Genomic DNA, 10,438 nt, shown 5'->3' on the forward strand with positions numbered 1-10,438 from the left:
TAGTGGAATGAGCTGTACATCAAACAAATTAGTTTTACATAAACACCTTTAATGTGATTCCATACGCGCAGGTTTAAATGGTGGAGAATAATACCTCTTGGGATTTTAAATACTAGTTAAAGCACTGCCAAGCACACAATATGGAAATAAAAGCACGAGGATGTGGGTGAGAGACTAATATTATAATAGCATGAGGCAAAGATGAGTGCTATATTAGGCTTGAGACCGTGCCCAAGTACTTTTATTTCATATAGTACAAGCGTAGCGGTGCTTTAACTGGTTTAAAGTGCTATCTTGTCGTCATTGTTTGGAGCAGCATTCATTTTGTGAACTTGAACCACGTTGGTTTTCAGCCATCAGACAATTGGTAAGTGTATATGTAGTACAGGTGCAGTAGTAAAACAAACAAATAGTATCTTTTGGCTACTTTTGGCGATTAGAAATGTTGCGCATGTGATCTTGTTTTTGGGAAATAATGGTTTTATTATTCTCCAATCAATGCATAACTGTACTTTATTGTGACACAAATGGAAAATGTAGCATGCTTGAATACGTTATGGAAAATAAAGCTCTTTTCGCTTTGATCTCACCCACTTTTTAAAATGTTACTGCAAAAGGGCTATTAAGGTATTATAATATAACAGTACTATTATTTATGTGGAAAGTTTCCTCATTGTATCACAAAGTACACAAAATACCTACTTTTTGCATTGTACCATTCTACTAACTACAAAAGGTCCTTTATAAATTCATAACTTAATATGTAATTCTATATGAATTGCAATAACCACTTAATTTCATTACTATAACTCAAACTAACTACCACCATGCAAAACATTTGAAATACATAGGTGTATAACTGATGTATTATTATGATATACACCAAGGATACACATGTGTGGCACATCTGTTATACACCATGGTTGTACCTGTGTATAGATACCATTTACACTACTATGTATAATATATGAGTATAATTGACTTATACACTACTGGTTAACCACGTGTATAACCTCTGTTTACATAAGTATAATATGTGCATATGTAAGAAATACATATTTGATATACTCACCAATGTATAATTGTGGTGTAACTCAATGTAGTATATCTGATGTGAATATCTTTACTATTATAAGATTAGAGGTTTCATATTAAAAAATTTAAAATTGTACAACATTGAGTAAACAACATGAAATGTGTCCAGTAGTGTTCACTTTGATAAAAGTAGCAGGTACATCATTCTTCTTCTATATAGGTCTCATCATCAAACGACGTCTACAGACAAAAGAAATCACTTAACAATGATTCAAATGCTCTTTTGTGGCCTTACCAATGAAACGAAGCTGATAAATTCACCAGATGTACATGTGTGGACATAATTCTTCTTCCTAGTTCACATCTCCTAAACTCCACACACTGTTCTACAATAGAAAAGGTGTATTCTCCAATAGACAACTATGAAAAGCTATTATACCTGTTCACTGCATAAACACAGTTAACTCAATCATGATCATGTGCCTGGCATCTACACAATGAAGTATCAGTAGCATGTGATTCTACAATTCAGCCCTACAAAATGAATACTTTAAAATAGTTAGTCAGTAATACGACAACAGACATACCTGTAACTATTGAAATGCTGTGCAATCATAATAAGCAGCAGCAGTTCCATTGCCACTATCATTGAAAAGAAAAATTAAAGCTGGCAAGAAAGAAGCACTACTGCTTACCAAGCTATTATTATGTCAGTGCATGATGCAGCAAACTATGCCGCCAAAGCAACTTCCATACAATACCTGCATTGAATCATCAGCCCGTAAAACAGTATAGACAACAAGTAAACTAACAAACCTTTTAAATGTGCTTTTGTACCTAAAGACAAAACTACATAAACAGAAACTTTAATGAACCACACGCACAATTCATGTACGCTTACCGTGATACTAGTGGAGCACGACGCCTTGACCTAGTCTTGAGAGCGATACAACTACGCGCGTCTAGCTAACACCTAAAAGATTAATATTTAGTACACCACGGCAATAAGAAGTGAACATTAATAGCTACACTGACTCACCTCTGGAGGCGGTGCTCACATAAAAGTGCCTCCGACCCGACAGAACAGTGCGCAATGAAACAAAGTATCATCGATAAAAACTCGGATGAAAAGAACTGCGCTAGACTTCACACACTGCTAGTCTGAGCTCTCGGCAAAAGAGGTCTAACCGCATCCGGTTGTAAAACTAGTGTTGCTTATAAATTCGAACACTTACGAATCACGTGATTTGATACTCTGGAAGAGCTCATCGTCCTAGACCACCGCGCAAATTCCTACAGTTATGTGGCAAACTGGACAGACAGTAACTAGTTAGTTATTAGGCCAATGAAAGTTGATTAGCAGTTTCGCGTCATCGCCCGCATGCTTTTGTTACACCCGCATGGAATTTCATTATTGGTATTTCAGATCGAAATACTCTAATAGAACAGTCAATTTTACTCTAATAGAGCAATCAGCTATACTCTAATGGAAAAATCACTTGTTATAGATTAGTAACGTACTTTAGCTATTTAATGCAAGAATAATCAGTGTAGATCTCACTGTTTTTTGACAGAAATTGTCATGTTTGGATGTGTGTTGTGCTTTTGGAAAAATAATGAATAATGAATAATAACCACCCGCCCGCATCAAATTTTCAAAAATCTGAGCGAGAAACTGGTAATCAAATTTCATTGGCCTTAGTGTTGATTCCGCTGTGAATACTACCTTCACTACTACATTCCTCTTGGTGAGTGGATATGTTCATAGATCCTTAGAGTGTAAAGGATCTATGATATGTTTGTATTGTCCTTTACAGATTACTTAAGCATGTTATACTTTATGTACTAGTCTCACCTGGCTAGACCACTTTATCTTTGTAGGGAGAAAAATGGGTGTGGTCCAGTTTGAATAGTCGCACTCATTCTGGACACACCTCTAAGCATGACATCACTGCTTTTGCACGTGTTAGTCCCACTGTGTCATATTATGTGTCTCACTGTGTCATAATATTGTATGTCTCGCTGTGTCATTTTGTATCTCCCACTGTGTCATATTGTATAGCCGGTCACCATCATTGGTACGACGCTTTGATAGACCACCACCATCCGAAGTGTAGGTTAAGAGTGATGTATCAAGTATTATGTACAGATGATTTAGTTTGTATGTATGTTCAGGAGTCCAACAAATCTCGCATAGCCAGACTGACTAAGCCTTTTGCTATTGAGCAACATGCTTGTTTTGTATCCTGTTGTGTTCAAGCAAACACTGTGCCACATTTTAAAGTATAATAGTCTCAGAACCTAAACAGTAAGAAGATAATGGCTTTGCCAATTTGCACCAAGCAGTGGAACTTCCCCTGAAAAAGTTGGTCTAGCTATGTGAGATAGGAGGGTGTCCTGATATTCAAAATGAAATATAAATTCATTACAGTGGAACCTGTGTATTAAAGACACCTTGGGATCAACCAAAAATGTCCTGATTATTAAGATGTCCTGATTTTCCAGGTCAGTTTACATGTAAAAGCTGGTACTTTGGGGCCTCAACTAAGTGTCCAGGTTATGCAGGTGTCCTCTGTAAAACAGTAATTGTATATTCAGTCGAACCTCTCTAATCCAACACCTGCATAATCCAGAATCCGACTGAAATGTCATTTACCAACATTTTTGTATAGAAAACAACCTCTGTAATCTGACAACTCTGTACCCCATAATCCGACACAAACTGTGATTCTCTAGACTTGGAAATGCATTGTTTTTGACCTTTGTAATCTGACAGAGAATAATAGCGGCATTAGAATAATCACAGAAAATAATTTTTAAGCAACCAAAGTATTTAATTGGTTGACAGTAATAGAAAAAAGCTGTAATACTTACAAATTCTAAAATTAATTCATGTTTAAAACATTGTGTGATCTGTTTTACCTGTTATTTACTGCATAATCTGACATATTGTATAATGTCGGATTACAGAGGTGACTTGATAATCCAACAACCTCCTTTATTCAGCAAAATCTATGGCTCCCATTGAGCGTCGCATTAGAGAGGTTTGACTGTATACTGTAAAACAATCATTGTACAAACTGTTTGCTCATGGCTAAAATGACAGCTAAGAAGTATGTGCAATATGTTTCTGTAAAATTAATTATTGTGTACAGCCTACTTTGTGTCTGGTAACTTTTCAGGTGTGATATGTGTAGAGCAACCCTCTATGAGCACAATGATCTAATTCATGGAAATTGTGGCACCACAATGACCCAACCAACCTGGTGTAACAAATTTTGTATTGCAAAATGCAATAAAAGACATATCTCATGACACATAATAGATACCTCAGATTTTGTTGGAAAAGTAGTGCATGGCAAATAGATACCTCAGATTTTGTTGGAAAAGTAGTGCATGGCAATTTAAATGAGCTATAGAAGAAGGAAATTGGAGAAAATTTTAGTGCATCGATTTTTTTAAATTTCACGTAGGGCTACTACAGTAACTGAGTGTCATATGTTTGTACAGGTATGTGTGAAGGTCATCCTAGTTGATTACAGTGTTTATAGGGATTAGTGTACTGCAAGGATTCCATGTATATATGTATTCCTATTCATAGTGTGGGTGGCTACTGAAAGTTTTATGGTGTGTACTCCTGTTTCTACAGTACCTACACGATGTGATGGAGAAGGCTACACTGCAGGAGAAAACTGTGGTCTCCCCTGGAACTTACATCAGTGATCAAGCTTATCCTTTTTATGAACGAGATAAGTGAGCCTACATGTGTGTATAGGTAGGCTACAGTACATTACACATGCACACACACATATGCATAATAAATAGGGACCTGCCGATTATGCTGATAATTTTACCTATTATGCTATGCTGCACTGCTCAAAAAATTCACCTATTATGCTTAAATTAATGCTCAATATTTACCTATTATGCTCGATTATGCTCAATGTTCATGCCTTAGTTCATATGCTTTGCTACTAGTTTAACACTATATAGAAAGAAAAAAATGAGTGGCTGGAACACAAATAATAAATTCTTGCTGCATGCCTGCATGTAAGAGACAAGATCGATATACTCTAATAGAACAGTCAGTTTGATGATTGTTCTATTAGAGTTACTGACTGCTCTATTAGAGTATATCCATCTTATTTTGCAATTGTCATTTTCCCAGCAAGAGTTTACACTATCGTACAAATATTTAACCTATTATGCTGGCATTATGCTCAATGCTTTTAGGTACCTATTATGCTCAAAATTATGCTAACATAATCGGCAGGTCCCTAATAATAAATATTAATGCTACACAGTACACACATGCAAATGCACACACACATATGCATAATAAATATTAATGCTACACAGTACACACATGCAAATGCACACACACATATGCATAATAAATATTAATGCTACACAGTACACACATGCAAATGCACACACACACACACACACACACACACACACACACACACACACACACACACACACACACACACACACACACACACACACACACACACACACACACACACACACACACACACACACACACACACACACACACACACACACACACACACACACACACACACACACACTGTTTTTACACTATGATGACTAAAATACTTGAATTGGCATTTTCTGGTTATACTCTGGTGGCTAAATGAAACCAGACCAGTGAGTGATATGAGATCAGCCATAATTTGAGACAATTATGATAAATTACTGAAATTCCTCTATAATCCATCCTCACAGGATCTACGAAATTTTCTTGGAGGAAGCAACAGCAGCCTGTATGTACCTCATAGATTGTCAAGTTTCACTTTGTCATGCTTCACGTTCCAGTGGTGGTCTGGTAAAATGGCAATCATTGCTGTAAACTGGCATTACAATGGATGTTCATGACTGTACACAAACAAAGAATGTTGGGTGTAATCACATACATATAGTTAAAGAATCTGTGAATAATTCTACACTGTGCGTAGTAAGTGACCAATCTACAATGAATCATTTTTATTATAGACTAAAGTCTCCATCACACTATACGAAAGTATGCAGCTTACTTTTTGGTCTCTTGTATGACTTAACTGAAATCATACCCATAGTGCTAAACATAGTTATGAAGGCGTCAGCAGAAAATTTGGCTAAATAGAAAATTCCATAGTAACGAGTTTGGTCTGGGATGTGCAGACATGTGGTCGCGCCTACCCAGTGAATCAGCATTTGAGACAATTATGATAAATTACTGAAATTTCTCTATAATTCATCCTCAGAGGATCTATATATGAAATTTTCTTGGAGGAAGCAACAGCAGCCTGTATGTACCTCATAGATTGTCAAGTTTCACTTTGTCATGCTTCATGTTCCAGTGGTGGTCTGGTAAATTGGCAATCATTGCTGTAAACTGGCATTACAATGGATGTTCATGACTGTACACAAACAAAGAATGTTGGGTGTAATCACATACATATAGTTAAAGAATCTGTGAATAATTCTACACTGTGTGTAGTAAGTGACCAATCTACAATGAATCATTTTTATTATAGACTAAAGTCTCTATCACACTATACGAAAGTATGCAGCTTACTTTTTGGTCTCTTGTATGACTTAACTGAAATCATACCCATAGTGCTAAACATAGTTATGAAGGCGTCAGCAGAAAATTTGGCTAAATAGAAAATTCCATACAAACGAGTTTGGTCTGGGATGTGCAGACATGTGGTCGCGCCTACCCAGTGAATCAGCACTGCGGTACACCATTACTCATGGAAAACAACAGCACTTGCATGTGTCCAGCTCATTAAAATTTTCATTAGAGATAGGTACTATAACCAATCATATCAAAGAGGTGAGCATATGCTCGCTTCCAGTGGTTTTACACGTTTCTCTACGCCTGAATAGTCCGTACTAAATATATATTATGTAAGGCCTACTTGTTCTTTCAGTGTGTGCTATCAAACGTTTGGGTAGCTGGCCTTTGTAACAAAATTTATTAAGGAAGAACAAGTAGCCAGGTGACTATAGTGTTACTACAGGTGACTATATTAATATCACAGTCTTGGCCAAATGTATGTATGCATGTTGCTAGTTACCACTGTGGCTTACATACTGTTCTTAAAAGTTAAATTGACTACCTACCTTATATAGGACTTAATAATAATTTTCAAGTATACAGATCCTCCTAATACTTTGTGTATGATATGACGATGAAGCCAATGTTCCCGGTACTGCAGCGGTATAAATGTGGTGTACGACATTACCCAAAAGCATAGATGTTATGTACGCCAACAGTCATGTTCCACCAGCAACTGTTAAGTATGCCTAAATACTGTATAATTAAAAAAGCATCGATGAAATGACAACAAATGCTAGAAATTTTTGAGGGATGAAATTCTTGCAAATTTGTGAATATTGACAGTTTTCTATATAATTTTATATTGATGAAATCATTGAGTGATTACCTTAGTGAAGTAATGTATAATGATGCTCTCTAGATTTTGTGAATTTAAAGTCATGTTTTACACAGTTTTGCACAGTTTTGTCCCTCATAACCTATAGCCTGTGTGCACTTACTACTGATATTCTTGGTATGATAGATTCAACCAGTAAAGTGTGCCAGATTCACTCAGTAGGGAGTACTCAAGTTGTACGATGACCTTTGTGCACTAACAACCGATATCCTTGGCAGATTCGGTCAGCAAAGAGTACTGAAGTTATAATGACAGACAATCGGTAAGTATGATCATGGCCTTTGCATACTAATAACAGCTTATATTCTTGACAGATTCAGTCAGCAAAGTATACTCAAGTTATTCAATGGACAATAATGACCATGGTCTTTGTATGATGGACAACTTGCAATAGCCTTTTGTGCACTAACAATCAATATCATTCGGCCATCAAGGAGTACCCAAGTTTACGGCAGACAACTGCTAAGTATGACCACGGCCTTTGTATAATAATGACCGATATCCTTGGCAGATTCACTCAACAGAGAGTACCCATGTGTACGATGGACAGCTGGTAAGTTTTCACTAGCATTTGTTCACTAACAACTGATATCCTTTGCAGATTCAGTCAGCGAAGAGAACTGAAGCTGTATGACATACAACTGGTAAGTACTGTATGTCTGAGCATTCACAACTTTACAACTGTTCTGAGCATTTACAACTTTACAACTGTTCTTTTGCAGTTTCTTTCAGTCAGTTATAAAGTTGTACCATAAATTTTATACTGGTAATTGTAGCTTATGTGCTCTTTAAAATAACTATGTCTTGGCAGATGCAGCCTGGTGAAAATAGTACTACATGTATGGCTTGAATTGATGTACAGCAACCACCAACTGGGTCAGGCCTGGTGTAGATGAAGAAAAGCCACCATGACAGAGAACATCTTAATGTTTTTTTTCTATACAAATGTAATTCTACATAAAGGCAAGCTTAGATTAATGCCACTTGGGATGACAATGGAGCTGTTGTTGTGTGTGTTACAGTTTATTGAATTACATTTTTATACATAAATTCTTTAAAAATAGCACAGAATACATAAGAATTTAATAATAAGTTAACTGTATGTACTGTGCCCACGTAGCCATGCCAACAAGCTGTGGTAAGCTATACTACATTGTGTATATCTATTACATATGTACACATGATGTATACACACCAGTGTATAGCAGCCAATTTGTAATACACAGGATATACAATTATAGTATATCATATTCATACATACCTGTGTAAATTGAATGTATAATTGAGTTATGCCTACTAGTGTGCACCTGAGTATATCAAACTTTTTGCACAGTGTACCTAAATACATAGAAGCACTTTCTCAACTGCTTTAATTGATTGTCTATATATGCAGAGTTATCATGCTTTCTAAGTTATATTAGAACAAGCTGAGGTTTCTACACAATTTAGTAACCCGATGATGATGTGGCGAGCACTAACTACAAATTAATTACCAAGGCTGCAGGCCAAGGTAATTAATTCTGGGTAGCCAAGCCAACATCGTTAGAGGGCGCTAAATCACACAGAAACCTTGTTGGCACACTCTAAGTAGTTTAGAAACTTAAACTAGCTATGGCACTTCCAAATGATGTAAGGAAGCTTTATCACTCCTTCAGTGGCCAGAACTGTGAATGGCGAAGACAAAATCCAGTTGGAAAGTTTATTTCAGCCCTCAAGTGGAGTTGGAAGTGACGTAGTGAAGCCAAAAAAGGGTAGAAAAGTTTCTCTGCTGTGTGGATGAAGACTTTATCATTGACAAATAAGTGAGTAAAGTACTTGACGAAATCGAATATCTAGAGGGAAGCCAGTGAATACAGTATTGGTCAAGGTGTTGGTGATCTTTGTACACACCTAGAACCAACCAAGCGGTTAGTGGCAACAGTGAAAGGCAACGTGTGTATGGTTCACCCAAATCACAAGCAGCTATTGAAGCAGTGGAATTTGGAATACCAGAAAAGACTTGTCTTTCAAAAAAAAGAAAAGGGCAGTAGGCAGTGGGAAGATTGGGCAAGTAATAGGAATCAGAGACTGTTAGCTGGTGAGAAACCATTTAGCTGCAAATATGAAATGTTAAGTGACCAAGAGATGAACTTTTGACTCTAGTCAGTTTGTTCTAGAAATTCAATGTCATGATGGGAAGCCTGCTGTTGATCAATCTGTATACAGCCAGTTCTTCAGATAACAGGAGGTACTAATATTACTAGTAACTTTGGATCAATGCCAAAACTTCAGTGAAACTGAATTAATTTTTTAGTTTGTAGTGTGACTTGTACTGTTTACTGATTTTAGCAATGTACCAACTATTGCATGTCTATAGGAACATGTAATTGGTGTTTGTTTGATCAATTGACTATATACTAGACCACAGGTTACCAACTAGTTGGTAACCCCACCTTAGGATTTAGTAACCTTATTAAGCCTCCAGACATCAAAGTGCTTGAAAATTGTTGCTTTTGGTCCTTAAAAGTGTTAACTTCTCCCCATTGTATTTAAATGACAAGGAATATATAAGTAGTGGTTGGGAGAATGGGATGACATACTGTAGACTTTAAAATTCTATAATTACAACAGAGCCTTTGGTAATCTGGTGATGACATGATATCATGTGACTAAGGTAATGCATGGTTTAATCACGAAGTAATGGTCAGGATTTTACTGATTTAGTGGGGATCTGAACCAAACCCTTTAACTCCCTCTTCCATGCTATGGTACCACCCATTTCACATTCATGATTCCTCAACTGTTAGTAGATGAAAGGTTGAGGGGATTGGAATAGGTAGACACAATAAAGTTGGTTTCCATGGCTTCTGCTGCTGTGTAGTGTAGTTGTGTGACCAGTTTGACTGGTTTACCTACTTAGTTGTTAACACTATTTTGTTGTTTGTCTCCACCTTCCC

General features: G+C 36.6%; 2 long non-coding RNA genes across 11 annotated transcripts; one reads left to right on the plus strand and one right to left on the minus strand.

Moving 5' to 3' along the window:
- Nucleotides 1-1,122: 1,122 nt before the first annotated feature.
- LOC136262452 (uncharacterized) lies at nucleotides 1,123-2,329 on the minus strand. Its single transcript, XR_010704201.1, has 8 exons — nucleotides 2,075-2,329; nucleotides 1,937-2,008; nucleotides 1,852-1,884; nucleotides 1,731-1,796; nucleotides 1,623-1,677; nucleotides 1,475-1,569; nucleotides 1,331-1,421; nucleotides 1,123-1,275 (listed from the first exon to the last, which is right to left on the minus strand). It is a non-coding gene; the product is annotated as an uncharacterized lncRNA (long non-coding RNA).
- A 32-nt stretch (nucleotides 2,330-2,361) lies between these two features.
- On the plus strand, nucleotides 2,362-8,552 carry LOC136262459 (uncharacterized). 10 transcript variants are annotated; one of them, XR_010704206.1, is made up of 9 exons: nucleotides 2,362-2,376; nucleotides 2,738-2,783; nucleotides 3,098-3,148; nucleotides 3,467-3,540; nucleotides 4,685-4,788; nucleotides 7,629-7,764; nucleotides 7,817-8,055; nucleotides 8,104-8,146; nucleotides 8,314-8,552. It is a non-coding gene; the product is annotated as an uncharacterized lncRNA (long non-coding RNA). The 10 variants fall into 10 exon arrangements; XR_010704210.1 differs by lacking the exon at nucleotides 3,467-3,540 and adding an exon at nucleotides 4,006-4,079; XR_010704207.1 differs by lacking the exon at nucleotides 3,467-3,540 and having other exon boundaries at nucleotides 4,637-4,788.
- The last annotated feature ends 1,886 nt before the right edge of the window (nucleotides 8,553-10,438 follow it).

The sequence above is a fragment of the Dysidea avara genome, chromosome 1 (assembly GCF_963678975.1).
Source record: "Dysidea avara chromosome 1, odDysAvar1.4, whole genome shotgun sequence".
Classification (NCBI taxonomy): Eukaryota; Metazoa; Porifera; class Demospongiae; order Dictyoceratida; family Dysideidae; genus Dysidea; species Dysidea avara.